The sequence below is a fragment of the Equus caballus genome, chromosome 13 (assembly GCF_041296265.1).
Source record: "Equus caballus isolate H_3958 breed thoroughbred chromosome 13, TB-T2T, whole genome shotgun sequence".
NCBI lineage: Eukaryota > Metazoa > Chordata > Mammalia > Perissodactyla > Equidae > Equus > Equus caballus.
The window spans coordinates 972,997-999,990 of NC_091696.1; the positions used below are offsets into that span (position 1 = coordinate 972,997).

At 63.0% G+C, this 26,994-nt stretch overlaps 1 long non-coding RNA gene across 1 annotated transcript; it reads left to right on the top strand.

The window, feature by feature from the left end:
* Positions 1-15,824: 15,824 nt before the first annotated feature.
* On the top strand, positions 15,825-22,335 carry LOC138916962 (uncharacterized). Its single transcript, XR_011424232.1, has 3 exons — positions 15,825-16,729; positions 16,867-16,947; positions 21,330-22,335. It is a non-coding gene; the product is annotated as an uncharacterized lncRNA (long non-coding RNA).
* The last annotated feature ends 4,659 nt before the right edge of the window (positions 22,336-26,994 follow it).

Here is a 26,994-nt window from a genome sequence, read left to right on the forward strand (position 1 = left end):
TCCTGGCCACTTATGTTTGATCTGAAGGGGTGGTTTCAGCCTGGCTGAGCCCGCCCAGGGCCCAGGCACCTCCCAAGCCTCGTCTCCCATCAAACAGCATGAATAATTTAGTCTCTAATTAAAAGTGAGGTCAAGCCATGAAAAATGGCTGGACGTCCGGTGGTACCGCGATGCATTAAATTGCTGGCAGATCTGAGGCAAGCTGGCGGGGGGCTCCGGTTACACAACAAACCTCAGGGCCTTGGCTCACCGTGCAGGTGGTGGGGTCCACCTTGGGGAGAGGGTCCCCGAGGGAGAGAGAGGCTGCCAGGCAGACCCAGAGAGCCACCTCCCCCTGGCTGCCGTCACCACCATGGCCCCAAGGGGCTCCCTTCCCTCTGCCCCGCCACCCTGCATCCCCCAGCACACCAGCCCCATCCTGCTGTAGCTCTGTGTGTATTCCTTCCGGAATGCTCTTTCCCCAGATGTCTACTTGGCTCGCTTCCGCACTTCGTTCAGGTGTCTGCTCAGACGTCCTCTTGCCTGTCCACGCTGGCTAAAACGCCACCTGCCCGCCCCACTGGCCCCCGCTCTGCGCCCCCTTCCTGCCCCCAGTTTCCTGGTGTGCTTCTCACTGTAGGCATCATAGTCTACATTCAGTTCTTAATCAATTGTCTGTCTCCAACCAGGAGATCAGGGCAGGCCCTTTGCCTGGGTCCCCAGCACCAAGGACAGTGCCTGGCACACAGTGGGACCACAGTGCTGACTCATCACCGGGGGGGCATCTCCCCAGCCCAGGGCTTCCTGGGTGCAGGGGCGGTGAGGGCCGGACTGAGCGGGCTCCCTCTGCCTCTGTTTTCTCCCACTCTCCCTTCCTGGTCAGCAGAGACCCAGAAGACTGGCCTGGTGGTCCCTCGCCCTGAATGTCACGTCTGACACAGCGCACAGTGCCTGCTGCTCTGGGGCATAACCAGTTGGGGGCCAGGGCTGAGGGGTGGGTGCTGCAGGGGGCCAGGATCCCAACGCCCCCTCCGTCCTGCCTTGAGCGGACAGTAGACACAGCGGTCGAGCCCCAGGAGGGGCTGCTGGGGTGGGGCGTCCCACAGGGAAGCAGGTCCTAGCTGGAGAAAGGACAGACTCTATCCTCATCTCCGGCAGCCACCAGGCCCACCCCGGGACCCTCCCCACCGAGGGCTGGAGTCCTTGCGGAGGCCTCTGCACCTCAGCAACCTCTTCTGCAGAATGGGGGAGCTGCGGCTTGGGGCCTGAGACCACCAGCCTCCCTCGGCGTCCAGCCCACCCCTGCCGAGAACGATCAGAGTCTAGGATGGTGAGGCGGCTCAGACACACCTTGCCACCCAGGGCTCTGGGGGTGCCCATGATGCTGGGGAGGAGGACAAATGTGTTTGGCCGGGAGACCAGGCCTGAGACCCCACCCCACTAAGGGAGTCAGTGACGTGTCCCAATGAGGGGCACAGGGCACCGACTAGACGAGGGCCTGGGCCCAGGTCTGCTCCCCGCCAGGCGCCCTCTGGCTCCCTGTCGGATGCTGGTTTGTGTTTTCTGGTGGAACCCGCGAGGGGAGGGTGCTGGGCGGGTGGAGGGGGGCACCTCGGCCCTTGGGTAGCAGATTAAAGATGGATATTTTGTTTGTTACAATCAAGACCTCTGATTTCAGTTTTATAAATTTTTAAAATATTAATTATATTTTGGAAAGTGTGCCGAGGTGAACGCGTCAGCCGCGGCTCCTGCTGAGATGGCAGCCCTGCCGTTTCGGCCCCGCCGAGCCGCCGAGGAGGAGGCTGGGGCGTGTTAATCCACCTTGTTAAGTTATTAAATTTTCTTTATTTACATACGGATCCCACTTTCATTAGCATTGTAACAGGTGCTCATTAACAATTTATCACGCGGGAGGCGGAGCGAGGCAACAGCCGCAGAGACATTGCTACAAAGTTTACTCTTAATTACAACGAAAGCCGCTTTGAGGACAAAACAAGGCTGCCTCCCCCCTCCCCCGTCTCCTGTTCTCCTGCCCCCTTTTCCCTCCCCCCCCCACCCCCAGGCCCCAGAGTTTTCCAGAAGCCCCTGTGTCTGCTTGCTCTGGTCAATCTGGGCTCAGAGGAGCAGCCTGCAGAAGGGGAGCCGCTCTGTGTACTTATGGGGACAGGTGCTTCACCCCTGGGCTGTGGCCTCTTGATATTCCCCCCCTCCCGGGGGTGCGAGGAGCATTGGCCGGTTTCCTGCCTGGGTGCCCCAGCAATGACTGAACCTCTAGAAGCTTCCTTGGCCTCTTGGAAGTCGGGACAGTACACGGTGGTGGCGCTGTCTGCGGGATTTCCCGGGACGGCTTTAGGTGTTTGCTTGCCTGGGGAGGACCCCATCCTGCCTCCTGGGAGCCCACGTGGGAGCCGTGAGCCATAGAGCAGAGGTGCAGGGCCCTCCGCAGAGGGAGGAGGGTCCTCTGGCCCTTCCCTCGCCCCCAAGGGGTCGAGGGGAGCCGTGCCCGTAAGCAGGGACGGGGTGGCTAAGCCTCAGCGTGGGGGGCTGCCCGCTGCTGCTGGTCCAGCTTTCCCAGAATCCCCTGGCAGGACCTTCCCCAGCAGGCACGCATTAGCAGGCTGGGGCACTCAGCATCCGATTGTGCCCTGAAAGCCTTTTAATGCCCTGAAGTCAGGGACCTCTATCCCCTTCTCATGGCGGCCCACATGAGGACAACACATGTGCCACCTCCCCCTCCTGCTGCCCGAGCCCCAGCCGGCTGCTGGGTGAGGGGGATTTGGAGGGTCCCTCACCAGAAGGGACGCAGTGGGCCGGAGGGAGGAGACTACAAGGGCAGCGAGTGGGCAGCCCTGTAGGAGGCCAGGGCTGGGCATGGGGTGCAGGCGGGAGGCCCCCATCGCAGGGGCACAGCCAGGATGCTGCACAGATGCAGGCGGAGCTGCGGGCTGGCAGGGGCCTCTTCTCCTGACCCCCCCGACGGGCCTCGCCTCCTCCTGGGAGGCCAGTCCCACCTCCACCTCAGCAGGAGTCCACTCTGGGGTCCAGGCCTTGGCACTTCCTGCCTTGCCTGTCCCCTCTGCTCCCTCTGGATCCCCAGGGGCTGGCACGAGGGAGCCCACAGCCAGCGTAGCCCAGCCTGCCCCTGGTCCCCTCCTTGCAGAGGGGTCAGGTGGAGATGACCCTTGCTCGGCACGATAACGTGGCTGCGCCCCAAACCTGGACAGGAGGGTGAGCCACCACATGTCACGGGCCGCCCAGGGCCTCCTCCCGGGCCCGCAGCCCAGGCCAGGTGCACCGGACGACACCCACCTGCCCATCGCTCTGGTTGCCCCCGTTCCCGATTTCCCAAGGCTGGGCTTCTGCGGGCCCGGCCTGGCCTCTCCGGCCGCCTTAGATAATCGCCATCGTCATTGCCTTGCCTCACTCTGCTCCTTAAAACATATTTCCAGGGTGTTTTTCACGGAGAGGGCTTTTAATATTCATCTCAGTGCTGACAATTTTTCCTGCCTTGTTACGGAGAGCCGATGTCGGTTTTTCATTGTATCTTTGGACAGGTCGGTTTATTCGGAGCCACTTAAAGGCTCAAAAGTGATTCTCTTTTATAATTTGAGAAGTTTCATGGGCTGAACATCAAAGTGATGGCCGGGACCGCTTTCCAAGCTCCCTCCGCCCGCCCCTGACGGGCCCCCCGCATGCCATTCTGCTGGATTGTCAGCGACACGCTCGTCATCCGCCACCCCAGCCTGGCCGAGTCCCGGGCCTTCCAGGGCAGGCCAGGCGCACGGGGGGCTGTGTCCCGGGGCTGGTGCTGCAGTTCAGTCTAGATTCCAGAGGATGGTGAGGACCGGGGAGGGGGCTCTGGGTCCAGAGGCTCCGACCTGCCCTGGCTCCTGCCCCATTGCCAGCCAGCAAGGCCCACTGAGGACCTCAGTTTTCTCGTCTGTAAAATGGGTGTCTTGGCTCAGAGCAGGGCCATAAGCTCACGTGCCCACGGGGATCAGGCAAGACTCTCAAACGGATGGGGCTCCTAGGCGTGTCAGCCCCAAGAGAGGGCCACCCATTCGAACACACGGATTGAGCACTTACTGTGTGTCGGGCGCTGTTCTGGGGGCTGGGGGTGCAGCACGCACAGAGCACACAAAGTCTCTGTCCTGGTGGGTCACATTCACGGGGAGGACACTTCCCTTGGTGACAGAGAAACACAGGATCTGGGGGACGAGGGTGACAGGGGACCAGAGAGCAGTTCTAAAGGGTGCAGCTGCCCGTGGAGGCCTCTCGCCTCCTCCTGGGAGGCCGCCTAAGATTAGCCAGCAAGTAAGTGACTTGTCGGGGGACAGCTTGGGTTTCCTCCAGGTCCCCAGGGGCTGGCAGGAGGGAGCCGGCAGCCAGTGTGGCCCAGCCAGACCCAGGCCACCTCCTCTCGGGCCGGACCGGGCTGGGGGTGTTCACCAGGCAGAGCCCAGGGCTCAGAGTTGCCAGACCTTCGGGCTTTGCAAGAGAAGCTGGAAATCCAGATCAGCTTAGGACGTCTTCCCGATTTCCAAATGTTGGCAACTCTTTAAAAACGTTCAGAAATACCACGTGGGCCCCCTATCTGTCAGCCAGAGTCAGCCTGTGGGCTGGATTTGCAAGCTCCGGTCCAGACTAAGCAATTGTCGGGCTTTTTTCTCACTCTCCCGTGAGTATGCCATCCTTTGGACATCGCTCACCACAGGTCTGCTTGACGAGAATGTGCCCACCGCTGTCATTCGTCGAGTCAGCCAGCCCCGCCGTGACGCTGTTGACGCTGGGACTGGGGTGGGGGGCGGCCCAGGCCGTCAGGCCCCTGCCCCTGCAGCTGTTGTGTCCTCCTTGCACCCCCTGCATTCACCAGGACCTGCACGCTTTACCTGCACCCCCACTTCCCCACTGCCAACGCTGGTGTGCCTCTATAATGTTCGCACTTTCAGCTACAGCAAGATAAATGGGCACAATTATCCTGTTCCCAGACCGGGAACATGTGGCCTGGCATATGTGGGGCCAACCTGGGCAGACATCCGCGTGTGCCACCCCCCCCCCTCCCGCCGCGACAGCACCCCGCGCCCGCCCTCCCGCCCGCCAGAGCTCCACTCCCGGACGGCGCCACCCACTCGCGCACAGACAGCTGGCGAATCATCAGATGGCATTACGGTATTTTCACTTATAACAGAGAAAGGAATAAAAACACACATTTAAGGAGCAAATTGCGGTTCCAAAGGGGCTGGGAAACCTGGGCAGAGAAGTGCGTTTTGCTGTAAATTCGGAGCCAAAGTTAAGCCCGGGATGGGCTGTGGCCAGCAGGTTCGGCAGCCTGGCCTGCGGGCACGGGGACTGACACCGCCGTGCTGGAACCACGTCCTGTTTATGGGTGACTTTGGCAAGTCCGGTCCTCACTGAGTCTGACCTCAGTTTCCCCACCTGTGAAGTGAGGTCACCTACTTCCCGACCTTTAGGGGTTACCTGTGGGAGACAGCCCTTTGGGAGCTGGTGGACTGAGGGCCCTCGCCCCTGAAAACTGACAAAGGCATGGCATTTGGTGACAACCTCCGGGTGTTCTCGAGGCCCTGGATTGCGAGTGTTGGTTTGACACAATCACAAATGGGGAGGCCCTTGTAACTCTGGGGCTTAGCACGTGGGCTGTGGCCGGTCCCCGGCTCGCACCCCATTCTGTGGATGAGCAGACTGAGGCCTCTGGGGACAGGCATTTGCCTGAGGTCCCACAGAGAGTTCGGGGCACCGCTAGATGGGCCTCTTGCCTCCTTGAGTCCCAGAATCCCCAGACCCTGGGCGGGTTGCCCACCCTGTGTGCAGTGAGGGGTCCCCAGGAGCCCACCATCCTCTGCTGCAGTCTTTCCCAGTGACTTTGGGGACCATCTGAAGATCCGGATGCACCTCCCGGGCAACGACCATATTCGCAGGTTCTGCTCTCCCAGGTGGAAGGCGCTAGAAGAGTGACGCCAGCCCCACCCCACCCACCTGCCCGGCCCCCTGTGCTCCTGCTCCTGGGATCCTCCCAGCAGCCCCGAGAGGGAGGCAGAGGGCACACCGTGGCCCCCATTTGCAGATGAAGAAGCTGAGGTTTGGGAAGGTTAAGGAATAACTCAGTTCATCTGCACAGTCGACTCCGGGCCGTGCACCGGAGCGGCCTCTGTGCAAACACGGAGGAGGAGGAGCTTCCTCTGGACGGGGGCCGCTGGCTTAGGGGGAACAAGGGGAGCTGGACTCCAGCCTCACCCCACCCCCCCATCCCTCAGCAGCCCTGCCAGGCTGGGGCGCAGCAGCCAGCAGAGCGGACGCCGCGCCTGGGCTCCCGGGGCTCGTGAACGAACACGCTGCATAATACCAGGTGGTCATGGGTGCCACGTGGCAGATAGAACTGAGGGCGAGGAACAGGGAGCTGCTTCAGCCAGGGTGGACCTGTGGGAGGAGGTGACACGTGGACAGATGCATCCATTGCCAGCTCCATGGGGAGATCCGCGGAGAAGCTCTGGGCGGAGGGAATGGCATGTGCACAGGCCCTGGGGCTGCTTGGGACCTGGAGGCTGCAGCTGCAGGCAGGAGCCAGTGTGGCTGGAGACACTGAGAGGGGGTGTCGGCGGGGATGTGGTTAGAGAGGGGGGTGGGTCACACTGTGTGAGGTTGGGGTCTCCCTCCAGGGGCGCTGGGAAGGGGGGCCTTCAGCAGCGGTGAGAAGCAGCGCAAGGCCCCCAGGTGACGAGGACTGGAGCCAAGGGTGGTCCGGAGCCTGGCGAGGAGATGGGTCTCTGTCCCCAGCGGCTCTCCACCTCGGGGCCCTCCCGATGGCGCGTCTGCCCCTGTCCACTCCTCTCGAAGCTTTGTGGACGGTCGCCGTGGTCTTCATGTGAGGGAGGGCCTGGGTGTGGGGCCTTTCTCGGAGATGGCTCAGGACGGGGGCCTCCAGGATCTTGGGGGCTGGTTGCTCCCTGAGGGCTGGGGCGTCCCATGCAGTCGGGCACTGGGTCTTGTCCCTTTCTGTCTGGACGCCATTCGGGGATCCTGACTCCAAGGTCCTGGGAAGCCCCGTGTCATGAAGGGAGCCAGGGAGCAACTCTGTCCTGACCCCCACGTCCTGCTTCCAAAAGGACCCCAATCTCAGGTCCTCGAGCGGCCGTCCCAGTGCTGCTGTGGGCACGGTGGGTGGGCAGGAGGGCCCTTATTGATGTTGGGGCTGTCCTGGTCACTGCCCCCCGGCTCTGTGCCCCATGCAGGAGCACCTCCATCACCCCCACCATCATGACAACCAGGACACCACCACACCTTCCAAATCCCCCTGGGGTAGCCCTCTGGGACAGCCCCCCCCACCCTGACAGGCCACGCCCGACCACCCGGCCCCACCATGGTCACAGCTGGGCCTGGCCTGTAGGCGCCCCAGAAACGGCCGCTCCCTTTGGCACTCCTCCAGGGAGGGACTTCGGGCCGAAGTGGGAGTGTCCCCATGGTCCAGGAGCCCTGGGGCTCACCCTGCATGGTGCATCCATTCATCTGACGAAGTCCACTTCTCCCGCCGGGGGCTCTCATCCCCGACCCGCTCCTGCTTCAGCTCAGCCCCCAGCCTTCCCCCTCCGTGTCCCCCACTCCCAGCACATAGATCACCGCCCACCCGGCTCGCCCACCTACTGGCTGTTCCTGGAGCCGGTCCTCCACCGTCTGCCTCCACTGACCACCCCCCGTCTCTCCCGGACAGGGACGGCCAAGGTCCACCCCCACCCCCCGTCTCTCCCTGGACGGGGATGGCCGAGGAGCTCTTCACCACTCGCCCTGCTTCCCTCTGCCCCGTCGTCTGCTCTCCACCCACAGTGCCCAGAGGAACCTTCCAGAAACCCAGATCTGGTCACCAGACCCCACTGAGAACCCTCAGGAGCTTCTGTCTGTCTTCTTCGTGGCTACCAAGCCCGGGGTCCAGGTCCCACTGACCTCTCGGCCCCATGCTCCCTGCCCCAGCCTGCTGGACCCGGCCGCTCTGCCCCCCACGCTGGTCTCGGCTCTTCCTGGAGTCCCCCCGCCCTCCCTTTCCATCCCGTCCACTCCTCTCGTGCAAGGGAGTCAGAGACCACTGCCCTGCTGCACGTGTGTCCCTCACGGCCCTTTGCACCTCTGCTGCATGGGGCCTTTCCTGTGGCCCCCGGGGGGCAGGGGCTGGGCCTCTTCCTTCCGGGGCCCCGTCAACCCTGCACAGGGCCCGTGTGTTCCCATCTGTGGAGGGAACAGATGCGGCAGGAGCCCCCTAACGCAACCCTGCGTATGAACCAGGCCGAACTGGCTGGTGGCCCGTCCCCTCGCCTGCTGGGACTGGGCCGTGGGTGTGTGCCTCCCTCCTGGCACCAAGCTGGAGGCTGGGGCCCCGGGTCGCCAGCAGGACAGTCCAGGGGCTGGTGTTGACCTCACGGCTCAGCCCCGTGCCCGCTGGATGGACCGGGCCCCACCTGCCCGCACCGCTGTCACTTTACAAGTGGGGGGAGCCAAGGTGGTGGACGGGGGTCAGTGTCCAGCCTGGGGAAAGGCCTGTGCTCCCCAAGGGAGCAGCCATCGCTGACCCCATCTGGGGTGTCTGGAGAAGCTACGGCCGCAGCCGGCTGTGGACAGATCACCGTCCAGGCTGGAGCATCAAGGGAGCCTCTCCTGCCCCCTCGGCTCTCCCCTCCTCCTGCCCTGGAGAGCCCCTCGAGGTGAGGGTGGGGGTGGCGGGAGGAGCAGGGATGGCAGGAGCTCGCTCTCCCCCTCCGGCCACCGTGGACGCCTTCCCGGGCTCTTCCACACGGAGATGAGGTGGTGAGTGTTGGGGGGCGCAGGAGGAGTCTGGGGTGACAGGGGCAAGGGGGAGCTGTCCCCGGGGAGATGGGTGCCTGTGCGGGGCAAGAGCACTGGGTGAGGGGCTGAGGCCGCCAGCAGGGTCTCCTCCCTTCCCAGGATGGACAGCGGACAGCAGGGAGCCGGGCAGAGGACACGACGGGGAGGAGGACGTGGGTCTTGGGCGTCCGGCAGGGTCAGTGCCGTGATGCGAGGTGTCGGGGCGGGTGGCAGTGTCCAGCGCCAAGGCTGGAGCGCCGGGCTCGTCAGGGGTCAGGGAGGGCCCGGGGAGCCTGGGTGGAGGCTGGCGACCCGGGTGGCATGAAGACAGCCCAGCGGCAGCGCCCTCAGAGAACACGGGTCTGCTTTACAGAGGGGAAACTGAGGCTGGGAGAGGGTACTGTGACTGGCCTCCTGCAGATGCCATCCCCATTCCTGACTCTGAAGCCTCAGGACACCCCCGGGCTCCTCTCCGGCCACGCCGGCCCTCCCCAGCTGCCCGGTGGGACGTGGGGGGTGGCGGCCGGGCTGCCCGGCTGGTGTGGAGGGGAGACGATTCTCAAGGTGAAATTTCTAGTTCAGTTGAGTCACTTTCGTTCAAGGCGGCGCACCAAATGTCATCCCCGCCCTGTTCGCTCTGTTCGGGGGCGCGAGCGCGACGGGCTGCTCTCCCGTTGCATTTAAATTTACTCCACTTTCCCTCCCTGACACCTGTTTAAATCAATATCTTCCTCTCCAGGTCGCGAGGAGAATGTGCCCAGCTCTCCACACAGCGCTCCTCAAATCCACTAAAATCAACACAATAATTGAAATATTTTCAAGCTGATTACACCGCAGCCCGAGGCTAGCCTGGTTGCTAAGGGCGAGCTCCGCGGTTGCTAGGGGGAGTAAATCATCTTGCATTATTTGATTTTTGTTATAGATATGAAACCGCTACTCCCGCGATTAAATGTCTCTCAGCCTAACACCTATGGGACCTGGGGAGAGAGAAGAGAAAGGCACCAACCTTGACCCTGTCAAATAAATATCTCTAACTTTTCCTGTCCTCGGGCTTCCCAGCCAAACCCGGCTGTGGGTTTTTTTTTTTCTTCCCTTAACCTGACTTTAAATAACAAAGCTGTGGGGACAGGGAGATGAAGAGTGGGTCTGCTGTGCTGTGGGGTTCTGGCGTGGACCTCGCCACCCTCCCGGACCAGCAGCGGCAGACGAAGCTTGACCGCCCTGGCTCAGGTTGGGGGCTCGGAGGGGCCAAGCCCTCTCTCGGGCCCCCCGGCCGACACAAGGTGGGGTGCCAAGGGCTCGTCTCCCTGTGACCCCTGCCCTTGGCGAATTCGGCCCAGACCCCGGCTTTGGTCCCACTGAATCAACCTGGGGAGGGGCTGGGCGTCCCTGGGTGAGCCCCGAGGCCACCAGGTGCCAGGATGGTGGGACCACAAGGGACAGGTGCACACATTCCCCTGACCCCAGGGCAGCAGACGGAGGCCCAGAGAGGCCAGGGGTCCCCAGACTGGTGCACAGCAATTACTGCTGAAGGCAGCCGGTGGGGCCTCCTCACCCACACGTGGTCTCCGGGCTCTCCCCGGGGACACGGCCCACCCTCCACACCCCTCCTGCCCTCTCTCCAGCTGTCGGTCAGGGGCCTCTCTGGCCACAAGGCCACACCCACCTCCCAGCCTGCCCTGGCCAGCACCTGGGAAGAGTGGGCGTGACCCCGGGCGGCCTGAGCTGTAGGTGTCTCTGCTCCGAGCCGGCTGGGCGGGGCAGGTGGGCCGTGAGGCTGCCCTGCTGGGACCCCCGACCCGTTCCCAAGAATAATCTGAGTAAATTCACTACCAGCACACAGACCTGTCGACTGAGTCCTTCCCGGCCACTCTGAGTGCCGGGCTGGCTGGGGCCTCACCTCCACCCCGGGGCGAGCCGGAAACCGTCCTGGGGTGGCACCCCCGCCCTGCCTGGACCCCAGGGCCCCTCTCCCTCAGCCTGCCCTTTGGGGCCCCCATTTGGCTCCCTGAGCACAGCTCTCGCTGGGCTCGTCCCAGTGCCAGAACCTCCCCCGGCTCCCAGCTCCACAGGGCAGGAGTGACGTCCACTCCTCTGCTCTCGGCTTCCACTGCTGCCCCCCCGGTCACCCGCACCCCAGGCAGCTGCAGCCCTGCTTGCCGTCCCTGAGCACCTGGTCTTTGGGGCTCAGTTCTGGTCACTTTCTTCCTGGAAGTCACCACTGACCACTCCAGCCACCACCAGGCTGCCTGCCCCCTCCCTGTCTCCCGCCAGCTCTCCGCCCGGCTCACGACACTTGCTCACGTGTGCCCAGCGCTCAGCCCTCTGCCCTCTGGGCCCCTGGGAGGGGTCGGTGGGGGCTCAGTTGCTGGCGCACAGGCACAGTGCAGAGGCTGGGTCCCCCGGTCACCCAGCTGGACGCAGACTGGAGCCTGCCCTCCTGGTCAGGGTGCCCAGGACCACAGCAGAACCTCACTGCTCACCCCCAAAGCCCGTCTGGTCGCTGGACGCCCCTTCCCAAGCCCCTGGGCCACTGCTGACCTCCCTGGAGGTCAGGTGGTGTGGATGACCAGAAGGACGGCTGCGGGGGGGAGGCCAGGCTGGAGGGTGGGGAGAGAGGAGGTGTGAGCTGGGCAGTGGGGGCTTTGAGGCCGTCCTCTACAGAAACCCCGGCCAGCCCAGCCAGGCCAGCGTGGTGCTGCAGGAAGGACGAGCCCTCGGGTCTGAGGGTGGACTCAGTGAGACCCCGGGAAGCAGCTTGGATCCCCCTTCCTGAGGGCCCCTCACATGCCCCACAATTCACGTTGTCAGCTGACCTCAGGGAACCAGGCACTTGGCTGCCCCCAATTTACAGATGAGGAAACTGAGGTTCAGAGATGCTCAACCACCTGATCAAGGGGCCCTCAGCCAAGAGCAGGGGCTGAGGGGCCGGCCCTGTGGCCTAGTGGTCAAGTTTGTTGCGTTCTGCTTTGGTGGCCGGGGTTCAGTTCCCCGGCATGGACCTACGTCACTCAGCAGTGGCCATGTTATGGCGGCAACCCACATACAAAATAGAGGAAGATGGGCACAGATGTTAGCTCAGCGCCAATCTTCCTCTGCAAAAAAAAAAAAAAAAAAGGAGCAGGGGCCAAGGTTAGGGGAGGTAGGTGGAAGGGGCGGGCCGTGTGGCATCAGAGCTGTGGAATTGAGGATGCGCCTGGAGTCTAGCTCCTCAGAGCACGGGTGCGATCCCTGATCCCCAGCCCCAGGATGGGGTCGGCATGTTCTAGAACCAATGCAGTGTGTTCTAGAAAGATTGGAGCATGTTCTAGAGTGTCTGAGGCCTTGGGAAAGGGGCCTGGGGCAGGGACGGGCTGAGGGGATGCGCGGGAAGGTGTGGAGTCCTACCTGGAGGCCCAGGTCTGGGGGCCGCAGCCCCTCGCCTGCCCAGGCCTCGGGCTGTTTGTGGGTGTGCCTGCCCTCGCCTCACTCAGGGCCCGGGTGACCCCAGGAGGCCGCATCCCGCCTGTCTGCACGTCAGTCCCCGATGCTGGGGGAGCCCTGCCCCCGGGAGGCAGTGGCACTGAGCTGGAATTCGAATCTGGCCCGTGCAGCTCCGACGTCTGCTCTTCCGTCTCCTCCCCAGGCCGGTGGGAATGTGGCAGCGGGCGGGGGGAGAGCTGTGCTGGCACGCAGCAGGTCACTCTGGGGGGGTCCCATGAGTCCCACGGCGTGCGCAGACCAGGGGTGCTTCCTCCCTCGAGGCCTCTGCCTAAGGCCGTCACCCACCCTCCTGCTGTGTCCTCTGTGTGGGGTCGCTCCCCACTCCCCCAGCCCCCGAACTCCTACACATCCCTCAAGGCCTGCTCTGTTACCTCCTCCCCTGGAAAGCCTGTCCTGCTGTCCTGGGCTCCCAAAGCCCCCGGGGCATGCTTCCCCCACTGATGGTTTAGGGGCCTGCACTGCCCGTGAGTCTGGAGCTCGTCAGGGCAGGGCCACATCTGGGTCATGGTGCGTCCCCAGTGTGGCCCAGCCCACAGCCAGGCGCAGAGCTGGTTCGGTGCATCCTTGCCGGAAGCACCTAGAAGTGGGAACAGCCTCCTCTGCTTGGTCTAGCCCAGCCCTGGGCCCAAGGCGACCTCTCTGTCCCAGTCTAGTCGCTCCAGCCAGGTGGGGGTGGGCTGGCGGCAGGTCCCCTCGACTGTTGGCTGGGCAGGTCGAGGGCATCGGCCGGGGGGGGACCCTCGGCTCTGGGAATCTCCAGGGCAGATGCAGCACTGGCGGGAGACATCAGCCCCGAACGTAGGGGGCCCTTTCCTAACCTGGCGATGGGGTCGATTAGAAGGAGCCGAGGGTGTCGGGTGGGGCTGGAGGGAGCGTCCTGACGGGGGCCGATCCCCATGGGCCTGGTCTCCGGGGGCGAGCCTGGGGCTCTGGGCGTGTCGGCTGCAGTGGGCATGTTGGGGAGGTAGGGTTTGGGGGGGCGCCACCCCATAGGGTTCTGGGGCAGAGTCAGTGGGCCGGCAGCTGGGGAAGCCTTCTAGGGGTCCCGTCTCTCCAGCCCTGGGGTAGACGCCCTTTGGCCCCCCTGATGCCCTGCCCACCTCTCCCCAACCTTTGTGCCCATTCGACACCTCTAACCCAGTGCTCGCCCTGCGCCCTCCCGGCACCAGGATCCACACCCGACCACAGACGCTCTGTGTTTTCCAGAACTCTCCAGCACCGCCCCCCCCCCCCCCCCCCCCCCCCACCGTTCTGGCCTCGGACAACCGGCCCCCAGCGCCTGGAGGGCGTCAGAGGATGTCCAGCATCCGGTCCCCCAGGACCCCAGGGAGCCTGGGGAAGGCCCTGGATGCCCCCCTGCCGTCCACCGGGCGGCCACCTCCTGCCCCGCCGGGCCGCGGGGACCCTCCTTGGCCATTCGGCGCAGCCATCTGCCGCCAGAGCCGCGAGTCTCCGGGCAGAAGCTGCGGCGACAAGCTGGAGATATGTCAGCGCAGTTATCAGTGGAAGGCAACATCTGCCTTGCCTGCCACCAACAATGGGAGGCCATTTAGTCCGTCCCCTCTTCCCTTTAGCTGCAGACAACAGCTCCCTGTATTATATTTTCTCACTCAATTAGCACTATCATCCTGCTGAAATGGAGGCCAATTTACCTATAATGACATCATTGTTAGGAAGTGGCGGCCCGGGCTGTCACCAGGTTGTGTAGACAGGTCCGTCGCTCTCCACTAACCCTGACGGGGGACGGGCCGGGAGCCGGGCGGGAAGGCAGGGGGCGCCCGGCCGGCCTATCGGAGGCCACCCCGTCACCTCCGACCACAGACATTGTTTCCGACAGTCCTCAGGAGCAGTGTGGCGGAAAATTGAGTCCAGATTCATTAGGTTTTCCAGTGTGCCGCTCAAGTCAGTTAAATTGATACATTTCCTAACGAAATTGAAGTGCTTTTGTGCTGCCAGCGGAAAGCCGGGTGACCGGCCTCGGCCCGCTGAGCAGCAGAACGAGCTGACGGATCCATTAGGCGGCTCCCGGCGCCGGCCCCCTCTCCCTCCGTTCCTGGCCCCGCTGTAAATCTCCGCCAATTTCGGGCCTAATCATCATTATAAACCCTTCCTCCGCCCGCTCCTTCGCCCGCCCGCGCCTCGCTCGCAAAAACAGCCCCGCCGCACGCTGATCAGCCGGACTGCAGGGTCAGCATCGCCGCCGGCTCGGCCGGGCCCAGGGGCCGGGGACCCCCCCCCACCCCGGGCGGAGGGGCAGAGCAGAGGGGGCTCCGGGCCGGAGGAGGGATGGGCTGGGCTCCAGAGTGGAACGTGCGCCCACTCGACAGATGGGGAAACCGAGGGGTGGGTGACCAGCTTAAGATGCAAACGGGACGTCAGGGTTGAAGGGGATGCTGGAGAGCTCAGTTTCCAACCAGATTCTTTCTTCTTTTTAATTGAAGTCTGTCCAGGAAGTCATGAACGTCAAGAGGACGGCGTGATCGGCTTTCACATACGTATACCCCCCACAGAGGCCCCCAGATGGAGGACCCAGAAGGCCCCTCTGCCCCCTCCCTAGGGTAACCGCTATTCCGGTTTTATCAGGTTAGTCTTGCCTGCTTTTGAACGTCATATATGAGCAATCATACAGTGTGTTCCTTCTGCGTCTGGATTTTTTGCCGAATTCACGTCGTCGTGCACATCCATAGTGAGGTCTTTTTCGTGGCTGCGTAATATTCCACTGAGTGATATACAGCAGCATGCTGACCCACCCACCCACTGTTGTTTCCAGCTCGGACCCATTATAAGCAAATCTGCTATGAACATTGCTTGTACGTGTGTTTTGGTGCCATAAATTCTCATCTCTTCAATCTTCTCCTTCCTGGCCCCCACTCCCCCCCACCTCCCTGGACTCATCTATTTTTTGCAGAGCTGCTGAGTGAGTTTTGGAAATGAAAATGAGGATTCCTCCTCCTCCTCCACCTCGCTCCTCCTCCCCCTTCTCCTCCTCCTCCCCACCAGCAGGGGGGCAGCCTGGCAGTGGTCAGGGCCCCTCTGAGGACAAGTCCAAGTGAGGCCAGGAGACTGGTCACGTTATGGGGATTGAGCAAACCAGAGGTAAGGGGACCAGGTTTCTCATTGCCAACCACAGATAATACTTCTCGGGGGGTCAAAGCCGAGAGTCAAGGAGAAACCCGGGAGGTGGGGTCCCGACAGCCGCGAGCCATCCTGCGCCTGGGTCCTTTGCCACCAAGGACGTCCTTGAGACGATTGTGGAACTTGAAAGGAATCTTCTGGGCATGGGGCACGTGGAGTTCCTTGTGCGACTCCTGCAATTTCTCTCTAAATTTGAAATTCTTCACAAATAAAAAGCTGGAAATAAAAAGCTATGGAAAACCTCATGCTCGGTGAAAGGAGCCGGACACAAAGGCCACGGCATGTGTGACCTGCATTCACACGAGGTGCCCAGAACAGCAGGCCCACAGGGACAGGAAGGCGATGGGTGGGTGTCGGGGTTTGGGGGGGCGCGGGGGGGGGCGGGAGAGGGGAGGGCCTGCCAGTGGGCTCAGGGTCTCCTTTTGGGGCGACAGAAACGTTTCTGAGCTAGACAGAAGTAGTGGTTGCACAGCATCGTGCATGTACCAAATGCCGCTGATTTGTTCACTTCAAAATGGTGAATTTTATTTTATGTGAATAAAAAGAATGCAGACCGGACCCTGTCACCTCCCCGCCCCCCCCGTTTAAAGTCTTCAGGACCCCAGCGAGGGTCAGTCCCACCTGACCCCTGCTCCTCCCCACGCCAGTCACATCCACCCGCCAGTTTCTTGAGGGGGCCAAGCCCATTGGTGCCCCCGGGCCTTTGCACATGCTGTTTCTGTGTTCCCAGTGCTTCCAGCCCCTTCAGACCTCAGCTGCTCCTTCGCTGAGGCCTCTGCCGCTCCCCAGTCTGCCCCCCAGAGCTCCTGGTCTGCCCCGACATGGATAATGCTCGTGTGGGACCCCACCCAGCGGAGATGCTCCTAGAGTACTTAGCAAACGAGTGACGGATCACCCTGGGGCCGAGGGTGGTCTGAGCAGCACAGGCCTCCCGGGCCGGCGGGAAAGGGGTACCGCTCAGTGCCCGCGCCCCCACCTCTCTCTCTGTCCACCTGCTCCTGGGCCCGGCCTCAGCCTGCTGGGAGGGCCTGGCAACCTGGGAGAACTCACCTGACCTTCCGGAACCTTCTGAAGATGGAGAAGGCTGGGCGGTGGGCTCCCCTGCCCGACACTCACAGGGGTCAGAAGCCGGACGGGCAGCCCACGAGGTGATGTCAGGACCGACGGGGGGGGGTCACGGGGACAGCCCCAACTCCACTGGCCGCCAGTGGCTGCAGAGTGACCCCCGAGATGTGGCCCGTGCAAATCGAGACACGCGGGAGCTGTGACGTCCGCACGGGACCCACGATGTCATATGAGAAGGAGGGTAAACGGTTGTCTTGATATTTTTGCATCAATCCCGTGTTGAAATGATTGCGTTTTCAGTGTATTAAATAAAATATAGTATTTGAACTCCTCTCATCTGTTTCTTTTTATTTTTTACCGCGGCCGCTGGAAAATTAGAAATCGCTTACGTGGTACCCGTGGTATTTCTTTCGGACGCTGCCGGCCTGGAAAATGCAGAAACAGACTCAAAACTCCAAGGTGAGACCCTATCTCATCCCGACCCCCAAAAGCACCTCCAGCTGGGCTAAAGTTGGGGCTTTTTGTGTAAATTGAGGTGAAGTTCACATAACATGAAAGTCGCCACTTAAGCCACTTTAAAGCGGACAATTCAGTGGAATTTAGTACATTCCCCGTGTGGTACAACTGTCACTTGTGTCTGGTTCTAGAACATTCTCACCACCCCAGAAGGAGGCCGGGTCCCCATCAGCTGTCACTTCCATCCCTCCGCCTCCTGGAGCCACCACCCCATTTCTGTCTCTGTGGATTTGCTTATTCTGGAATTTTCCTATAAATGAAACCCTACAATGCGTGGTTATCTACGTCCGGCTTCTCTCACTCAGCATCGTGTTTTCGAGGTTCATCCACATGGTAGCAGGTGTCAGTGTCTCATTCCTTTTTGTGGCTGAGTAGTATTCCATCGAGGGGCTAGAACACACTCTGTTTATCTGTTCACATTTGGGCTGTGTCCACCTTTGGCTGCTGTGAATAGAGCTGCCATGAACATCCGTTTTTCAAGTTTTTGTTTGAACCCCTGTTTTCAATTATTGGACTGAAATTTTGGTTTTTTGTTTGTTTGGTTTTTTTTTTTTTTTTTTGGTGAGGAAGATTGGCCCTGATCTAACATCCGTGCCCATCTTCCTCTATTTTGCATGTGGGACGCCTATCACAGCATGGCTTGATGAGCGGTGCATAGATCCGTGCCCGGGATCAGAACCCGTGAACCCGGGCCTGCCGAAGCAGAGTGTGCAAACTTAACCACTCCATCACCCAGCCGGCCCGGGACTAAAGTTTCAAATGCAAAAAGCACAATTATGAAAAAACAAGACTGGAGTTCCGCCTCCAGCTCTGTGTGGCGTCTTCACGTCCTCGAGACCTTGGCTGGGCGTCCCTCCCTCGCTCGTCCTAACTGAGAAGCCGCCCACCACACACCCGGTCCTCCCAGGCGTGGCCTTGGGCTCAGGGGGACGGGAGACGTGGGTTGGGACACCAGGGCACAATGCGCCCCTCTGCCCGTGGGGGCACTCGGGCCTTGCCCTGAATGCAGCAAAGGGCCAGGCCCTGAAGGATCGGGGTCCTCTTGGGGGGGCTGGGGATTCATTAGGGCTGCGGTCGCATGGGGAGGAGGACGGGAGCAGCCCGGGAGCTCCTTCTTCCGGCCTGGCCGGCGTCTTGTTGGAGAAAGGCCGTGTCATCCTCAGCCGGGCTGATGGGGCAGCGTTTGGAGAGGGCCCCGGGGGGCCGGGTGGCCCAGGGCTTGGCCTCGGAGCTCAGAGCTGCTGCTGCGGCTCCTTTAGGCGTCCTGGGCGCAGCTGGGGGTGGGGCCGGCCTGGCCACCCTCAGACCTCATCTCTGCACCCGAAGGCTGTGGGCGCTCGGGGGTCCCCAACACCCCAGCCTTGACCAGCCTCAGGGGCTGTTTGGAGCGGAGCCTGGTGCCTGATGGGCCGTGTGGTGCAGTCAGGCACAGCCCACGCCCGCCTGCTCCAAGAGGCCCCCCACAGCAGCAGACCGCGGTCCCCTGGGCACCCCCACCCGCTGGGGCTGCCTTGAACGCTCTGGGGCATTGGACCCCAAAACTGACCGAGAGCGAGCGGCACAATGTGCTGGGTGGGGGGGCAGGGGCACAGCCCAGGGAGAGGCCTCCTGGGCCCCGGGGGATCGGGGACGGCCCCGCGGGAGCATCAGCTGGGCTCGGCTTTAAAGATGGTGGGTCCAGCTGACAATGGGGCAGGGGACAGCGGGTAGGAGAGCGCCAAGGCAGGGTGTCCGGGGTGGGGCTCGAGCTGGGGTGGCTAAGAGGTGGCGCCCTCCGGGGAGCTCTGCGCCCCCTCAGTCCTGGCCGTTGCTCTGTGGGGTCAGGGGGTGGCCTGGCCATTATGCTCCGGGGTCTCCGGGGTCTCCGGGGTCCCTGGGGCCAGCCGGGCACGTGGGTTTGGGGGGGTGGTTTTCTCGGCGGCAGCCACACCGCAGGCCTGACCCCGAGGGGTCGACAGAGCATTTAGCAGCCCTACCCCCGGCCCCCACCCTCCAGCAGACCCTTGTCCACACGCGGTAGAGAGGCCCAGATGGAAATTTATGATGTCGAGGAGAGAACCTCTCACCTGGGGTCCCGGCGAGCCCGGCGCGAGGACAATATTTCCCATCCGAGGGAGCGCAGAAGCTCTTAACAAATCGATGTGTTCAGTCGATAAACCTCAAAGCTGTGTGGGAGGCGGAACCCGCCCGGCCGCCCCTCAAGCTGCCCGGCCGCCGAGGGGCCCAGCTGTGTCCAGTCCGCCAGCTCAGGAAGGGCCCCTCCCGCCCGGAAGGAACGGGGGTCCTCCGTGTCCACTAGAGACAGGGGCGGTGTTGTCACCTCCACGGTCGGGGCCCTGCCATCCCAACAACATCCATGGGTCCCCCCCGTCACCTCCGCCTCCCACCCCAGACCCCTCCCCAGATCGGGCTCCCCCGCAACCCGGGCACCTTCCTCGTTCTCTCCTCTTGACCCCCAGGAGAGGCTCCATTACACCTGCGGGACCCACAGGGTGGGCTGGGGTGGGTTGGTTTTTCAGTCGTCCAACAGACTTTCAGTATGATGCACTGTGAACAAGAGCGACCTGGGCCCACCCTTTCGGGGAGACACACACACAGGGACTTGGTATGCGACGGAAGGCGGGGGCGCAGTGAGGTGGGGGCTGTGGCTGTCAGGGCTGGGCTCCTGGCAGGTGACTTCAAGCAGAGACAGTGTATCTGAGGAGGGCGGACCCGGCAGAGGGAGCAGCACGTGCAAAGGCCCCGAGGTGGGAAGGAGCTGATGTTCTCAGGATCAGGAGGGGCCAGCGTGGCTGGAGTGGAGCGGAGGTCTGAGAGAGACTGAGAGATGGAGAGACAGAGAAGGGCAAGGGCGATGGGGACAGGCCCATCACTGAGAGGGAGGATGACCAAGGAGGGGTGTTCTGGGTGAAAGTGAGAATGCTATTTCCCATCCATCAAATTTGAGGTGCTTCCCCACGGCCAAGGGGAGAGGGCGGCATCCGGCACCGCAGGTCAGCTGACCGGGTCAGAGGCTGCAGAGAGGCCAGGCGCTGAGTGGCCAGAGAATCGACCATCACCTCCCCCGGTGGGTGACCCTGGGGGTTGGCGGGGCTGCACTCTGGGGGAGCTGAAGCAGTGAAGACAGTGTGGACCTGGCTCCTTGAGGCATTTGCAGCAAAGAAGAGCTGAGGGACGGGGGCGGGGCCGGCGTGGGCCTGGGGCTCTCCCGCCCCCCGAGTGAGGCTCTGCCCGTCCACCCGGGGATGCGGGCGGCGTTTCCATGACGTCTGCTGAACTCACGTCCCTCTGGCTGCTCCAGACCTGAGTGGGGGTCCGGGGGCCGCCCGAGAGCAGGAAGCCTGGCTGTCAGGCCCACCGGCCCTGGGGCTCCCGCCTCCCTCAGTTTCCTCCTCTGTCTAATGGGCCTCAGGGCACGTTGGAGATGTTGTGAGAAGCGGGGGAACACAGGACATCCGCCCGTCTGCAAACTGTAGAGAGCCGTGCACGTGCGCGTGGGCGGAGCCGGTGGGGGGGGTCTGTCCAGACCGAGGCTCGCCCGGTCCCCATCCCTCGCCAGCGGCAGAGTGTGGCGGGCTGCCTGCCCAGCCGGCCTCGGGGGACGCCACGTGGCCGGGACGTGGCGCTCAGACTCTGCTTTCCATCTGGTGTGACTTGTCTGTCTCCAGACGTCCCCACCTCCTGGGGTCCCCGCCCCCGCACGAGAGGAGTGGCCGTCACGATGCCCGGGCAGCGGGTGGACTCATATCTGCCCGGCGCACAGGATTCGGTGGGGCGCTGGGGCCGCTGGGCCGGCCTGGCCGACTTGGGCATCTGGGGCCACGCCTGCCACCCAGAGGAACCTGGGGGTGGGGGGTGGTCTGTGCACGTGGCACCCCCCCACCCCGTGGGCCGGGTTCCCAATGCCGGCCCCCTCGCTGGGTCTGGCCTGGGCGATCGCAGGCTGACGGTCAAACCGGAGAAGCGACTGGTGGAGAAACTCAGGCTCCTCCGAAGTCAGCGGGTCCGGGCGGGGCTCTCCCGGGTGTCGGAGGCCAGTGGCTCTCATTCAGTGACACTCTTGGGGTCCGTGACCTATTGAGTCAGTGGCTGTCTCGAGCTCTTTGTGACCCCCCTGAGAGAGGCCTTCTCTGTGCTGGTGAAGCCGTCGGAGTCCCACCGACAGAAAGACGAAAGAAATGGGGCCCTGCCGCCCACAGCCCAAGCCTTGCCCTCTTCGTTAGGCGGATGGAGGATGGGTGCCCAGAGAGGGGAGGGAGGGGCTCAGGGTCACACAGCACCCGGGAGGCCCCCACTTCTTGGACGTATCTATGCCTGTTTTTCAGATAAGAAAACCGAGACTCCCAAGCCCAGGCCGCCTCGGTCTGCCGTTCCTCCCGCTCCTGCCCCCTCCCCGCTTTGACCGGAGCAGTGAGCGCCCCATCCGCCTTCTGGGGGCCTGCAGCCTCGGCGCCTGGAAACCAGAGAGGCCAGCCGGCGTGTGTGCTGGTTGCCCTGGAGATGGCAGGGGAAGTCTGCTCCTGTCCCGGTGCCAGGGCTGGGCCGGGCCCTCGACACCCACATCCCGCCAGACACGGCCCGGTAATTAAATAGGGCAATTTTGGCCCCGGCTCCTCGGACCCCACCCCGGACCGGGACGGTGAGAAATCACAGATCCTGCGGGCACGGCCCCAAGACAACGTCCGCTCCGCCCACAAGGAGCGGGGCACACAGGGTCCTCCCTGAGCCTCCGTGCCCCCTGAGCCGGGGCGGGACCTGCTGCCCCTGCAGGCCTGGAAAATCCCGCAGGACGGCCCACGCCCGTCTGGCTCAGAGGCGGCGAGGCGGGGTCTGCATCTCCAGTGTGTCGGGCCTCCGTCTGGACGGGAGCCCGGGAGAGCCGAGGGAGGCAGGCCTCTGGCAGCTCCCACCTCGTTAGCAGAAGCCGAGCGCGCCCAAGGATGTCGTCCCGGCCGGATTAGCGGGGCCCACGCACCTAAAGACACCGATCCTGCAAATTGGCGGGGAGCCGGGCGAGGGCCAGGACGCAGGCTCCATTAACTTCCCGTCCCGTCTAATTAGCCCTAATATCGCCCTCATTCTCCCTAACGCCGGGGAAGTCCTCTAGCCCGGAATCCTCAGGCCCTTCCGGGGCCTTCCGTGCGGGCTGGCTCCCCCCACCCTCCGGCGCGGAGAGGACTCCCCATCACCATGTGCAATGAAAGCAGAGAGGCCCGTTTCTCCTTTCTATTTTGAATTCTGTTAACTGACAATTTAACCTGAAATCCTCTGTATTTCCAGCTTGTACAGCTGTAAATAGAGACTGACAGTTTATTTTCACGTCCCGGCTGGAGGGGGGCGGCGGGCAGGCGGGCGGGCGGGGTCGGGTAGCGGGGGAGCCCATTTGAAATAAATACTTGCGGGTCCCTGACAGACTCCAGACGGGCCGTCGACGCCGGCTGGCAATCTCTGGGACCTGTCACACTCTGTGATCGGTCTTTTCACCGACACAAACGCCACTGATTTCTTATCAAATGTAAAACCGGCCGGCTCTTTCTTAAATGGTTACCGCGAGCATGAAATTGACATTGAGAATCACATGTGACACTGGCTTGTCTGCGCCGTAATTGATCGGTGCTCAGGAGCGGGGCGCCGGGGGGCTGCCCCGAGCGCCCCCCCACCCCCGGCCTGGCCGCGTCCCCCACCCGCCCGCCCGCAGGCCCAGCCCCGGCCCCGGCGACCGTCGTCAGTCTGAGAAAACCCGATGGACGCGCTCGGCTGCTGGACGCCGCGGTTCCCCGTCCTCGGTCCTCGGAGGTGTCAATTCCAATTTCCACGGCTTCATCATTACGCACGTCAAACGGCCGTAATTGGCCGCTACAGAAATTTATCCTCCAAAAGGAGAGAGGGGGCCGTTGGAGGAGGGAGCGGCGGTGGAGGACGGGAAATGGTGGCGGTAATGAGATTTTGGAAGCCGCGGTGCCACCCCTGAGGTTGGCAGGGAAAGAGAGGAGAGGCTGGCGCGTGCGGGATTGCGTTCGCACCGGCTCACAGGGCGCCGTTGGAAAACAAGCCTGGCGGGGTGTGGGTGTCACACAACAGCTGAAAACACGCAGCGCTGTTCCAGGAACAGCCGACCGGCCTTCACCGCCGCCGCCGTCGTCACGGCGACTGCCAGCCACGCTCGCAGGCCCCCTCCCCCCACCTTACAGTTTGCACAGCTGGAGGCTCCCATTCCCATTGCACCAGCTAGATACTCGGGGTCAGGATTGCTGTTTTACAAAAGGGGAAACTGAGGCCCAGGGAGGGGTGTTTGCGCAGGGTCCCAAAGCCAGATCCCTGGGCCTCCTCCTTTAGGATTTTGCCTCCATACATCACTGGGGCCCCCTTTGCCACGACGTGACCCCCACAGGGCCTCAGCATCCTCCACCCCCACCCCCCCCCCCGACAGTGCCGCCTGCCCCTTTGTCCGGTAGGGACGGCCTGAGCTTGGCGGCCTGGAGCCTGAATCGGTTTTTCAGGCCGTGGATTTTCCTGGGCCTCCTGGGGAGAGAGCGAGTCTTCGACCAGACAGAGCAGACGCCGCCTCAGGCCCCCAGCTGCCCCTCCAGGCTTTCTCCCGCCGGCTCGCTGCTCAGCGCATGGCCACCCCTTCCCTCCTCTTCCTCGGCCCCCGGGACCGCCCAGGCCGGCTCAGCCTCTGACCCGGGTTGGGCCGAGCTGCCCCCCAGGGACCCTGCAATTCCTGCCACGGGGCGGCACCCCGTCTTGCTCCTCTGGGCCCACGTGCGGTCCGGGAGGTCCCCGGGCGAGCCTGTTTATGTCTCTGTTTTTCCACTTGGATCTTGTGACTGATGAAACAACGAGGCTGAATTACACACGCAGAGATCCCGCCTCGTGGTGGGCGGGCGGGCAGGCGGGTGGCAGCCTTCGGGGTTCACGCCACGGGGCCGGCCTCCTGCAGCAGGCGAAGCTGGGCACCTCACCAGTGTCTTCTCAGTTCCTTGCACACAGCGGGAAGCACCGTGATGGGGAAACTGAGACCAGCCAGCAAACAGATTTCCTGGTTGGGCCCGTCACACGGATGCCCAGACCAGCATCCCCTCCAGGGCTCCATGCGGGCATCAGAGGCTGCCTGAACCATCTCAGGAAACCCATTTTGTGGGGCAATGGCCGGAAGCTTCCCAGCCTCCTGAACGGGAGAGGCGCGTTCCTCCTGAATGCCTGGCTTCCTGTTCTCTCACAGGTGTTACCACAGATACACTGCAGTGGAGTCTGTTTCCCTTCTTGCCTTGGCCCCTAGGAAGCTCGGAGGCAAATCACGGTCTGTTGTTAACTCTACAGCACCCACGGTATGCACTTCTGAATGCTGACCTCGCATCCAGCTTCTTTCCACATTCGCTCAGTGGGTGCTGTGTCCTTTTCTTGCTGAGTATTTCAAATTCCTGGGGCATGCATGACGTGATTGAAGTTTAGTGAAGCACGACATGACCCATTATTGGGTGGATCTGTGTTGAGGGGCCTCTGTGTCTGTCCAACTCCTTCACCCTCCTCCCACTTGCTAGATGCCCGCTCCAAGGGCTCCATGCGGGGTCCATCCAGGGGGGCTGGTGCTGGGGAGGGTGCTTGCTGGTGATGGCGAGGGGTGTAAGGGAGGCTCCTAGGAGGGGGTGACCCACACTGGTGGTTTGAATCAGGGCGGCTCCCAGAGGGGGCTTCTTCCCTTTACTCATTCGGAGGGTGGTCCTTGAGCAGTGGGTTAGGGAGGCCACCCCACAGCAGGTGCAGGGGGCCTGGGGTGGCTGGACTGGGGAAGTGCAGCCAGGACCCAGGCCCCGGGCCTGCCGGGTTTCTCATTTCAGGCCCTGAAGGATGGGCAGCTGAGGCCCCAGAGATGGGGACAGCCGGTGTCAGGGGGACACCCGGCCCGAGAGGCCACCCAGAGCAGAGCAGGTGGGATGGGGCTGGGCTCCGAGGAGGACCAACGCAAAGACGCTGGGCCCCGAGGGCGGAGGGATGGCCGGTGGGGAAGGCTGAGCTGTGTGGTGGAGCCGGGGCACGGGAGAGGCCCGCTCGGAGCCTTGAGTGCAAACCCTGAGGTCACCACCCCCGACCCGCCGCCTCCAGCCCTGGCAAGCCGCGTGGAGCCTCAGCCTCAGGACCCGGGGGAAGGGGAAGGCCACGTGGTTGCTCCCGTCCCCGTCCCGGGGGGCCTCTGCCAGGGGTGCCCCACGCAGGGCAGTCGGGCAGGTGGGACTCACATGTCCTCACCTTACCGGGGCCTCTCCAGACCACTGAAGCCCCCCGAGACGGTTTTCACATCCGGGTGGTGAGTAGAGAGGACACTGGTGTGGGGCTGACCGATGAGTGTGTCCCGAGAGAGCCTTTCTGTCTGGTCAGCTTGAGGACAGACGGACGGTGAGGCCTGGGCCAGGCCAGCCCTGGGTGGAGAGGCCATCCCAGCGATGCCATAATGTGCTGTGCAGCCCCAGGCTGGCTCCTCAACCTCTCTGGGTCTTGACCTCTTCTGCAAGAGTTTCTGCCCGACCCCGGGGACTCAGAGCGGCCGGAGGAGAAGCACAGGCCTCGGTGAAGCTGTGCCAGCCCGGCCTGCAGGTGGCCCCTTCCTTGCTCCCCTCGTAGAGGGGGACGCCCAGAGAGGGGCAGGACCTGCCCACGGCCGGACAACGAGAGCTATCTGGAAGGCTCCAGGGCAGGTGAAGGGGATGCTGGGCCGAGGGGCAGCGGGCACGTGGCGGGCGCCCTGGGGAGCCGTCCCACTGGGTATGCCCGTCCTGGGCAGTGGGCCTCTCTCTGGCCTCTCCCTCTTTCTCCCTCGGCCCCCTGCCCCTGGCAGCGTGGCTGAGACCACAGACTGGCAAAAAACATGTATGGCCCCTCCCCTCCGTGTGATCCTGTGGAAACGGAGTCACGGGGAGCCGGGGTCGGGTGCGCCACCCACCCAGCTTCCTGGCTCTCAGCTGCTCGCCTGCCAGCGAGGCTCAGAGCTGCCGCCCAGGGGCAGGGGGCTGCTTCATGGCCAGACCCTGGGGCGACGGGGCCTCGGACGGGGCTGGGCCCGGCCCCACTGCAGAGCCAGCCTGGACGGGCAAGGCGGGCCGGCATTCTCCGAGCGAGTGGGGGAGGGAGGGGGGAAGCCCAAACTTTAAGGTATATGAACTGTGAAATTAAATCGAATACTCAAATAAGGAATCGCATAACAACATAAGCAAAGATGTTTACCAGGGCTTGAAGTTAAATACAGACTTTTCCATAAACCCAAACACAAAACGCAATAAAGTTCTGTGGAATGTTAAATATAATTTACAGCGGAAAGAATGTTCTTGCCGTCATAAACCCGCGTGTGCCATGTCCCTCTCCGGGCGCCGGGAGGCCGGGTTCTGCCGGCTGTACCGCTGGGCCTGGCACGGGTGGGCTGGGCGCCCGTGCCCCTTCCAAGGGGCTGCAGGGCCTGGAGACGGGATGGGCAGTGGGCGCTCACAGTGGGGCGGTCATCAACCTCTCCCCAGAGTGGAAGGTGCTGCCGGTGGGCCTCGAGCTGGCTGTGGCTGCCCGATGTGTCCTGCACTCGGGTGTGGCCGTAAAACTCGGATGAGGCAGAACTCAGGGGAGAAACCGTCTCCAAACAGAAAAGCAGGCCGTGAGTGGCCGCCCAGGTGCTGACCAATTCCTGGCCCCTCCTGGTCTTGGCCCTGGGGCTCTTCCTGCCAACACGGCCAGGTGCAATGCAGGCCTGGAGAGCTCCCCATCGGGAGACCCCGGCCCCAGGCCAGGGGACCGGGGCCAAGGCACCCAGTGTCCTCTTTCTGCCCCCTCCTCCCTGTCAAACCCACTTGCAGAAAAGGAGGCTTCGGTAGTCATTTACACTGTAGTGAGAACGAGCTCCACTATAGCGCTCCCCCCCAGGACCGCTGCCTTCTCTCTGGCTGCGAAATGTGGAGCCTCCATGGACTCTGGCAATCCGCTGGCACAGAAAGGCTTAGAGAGGGG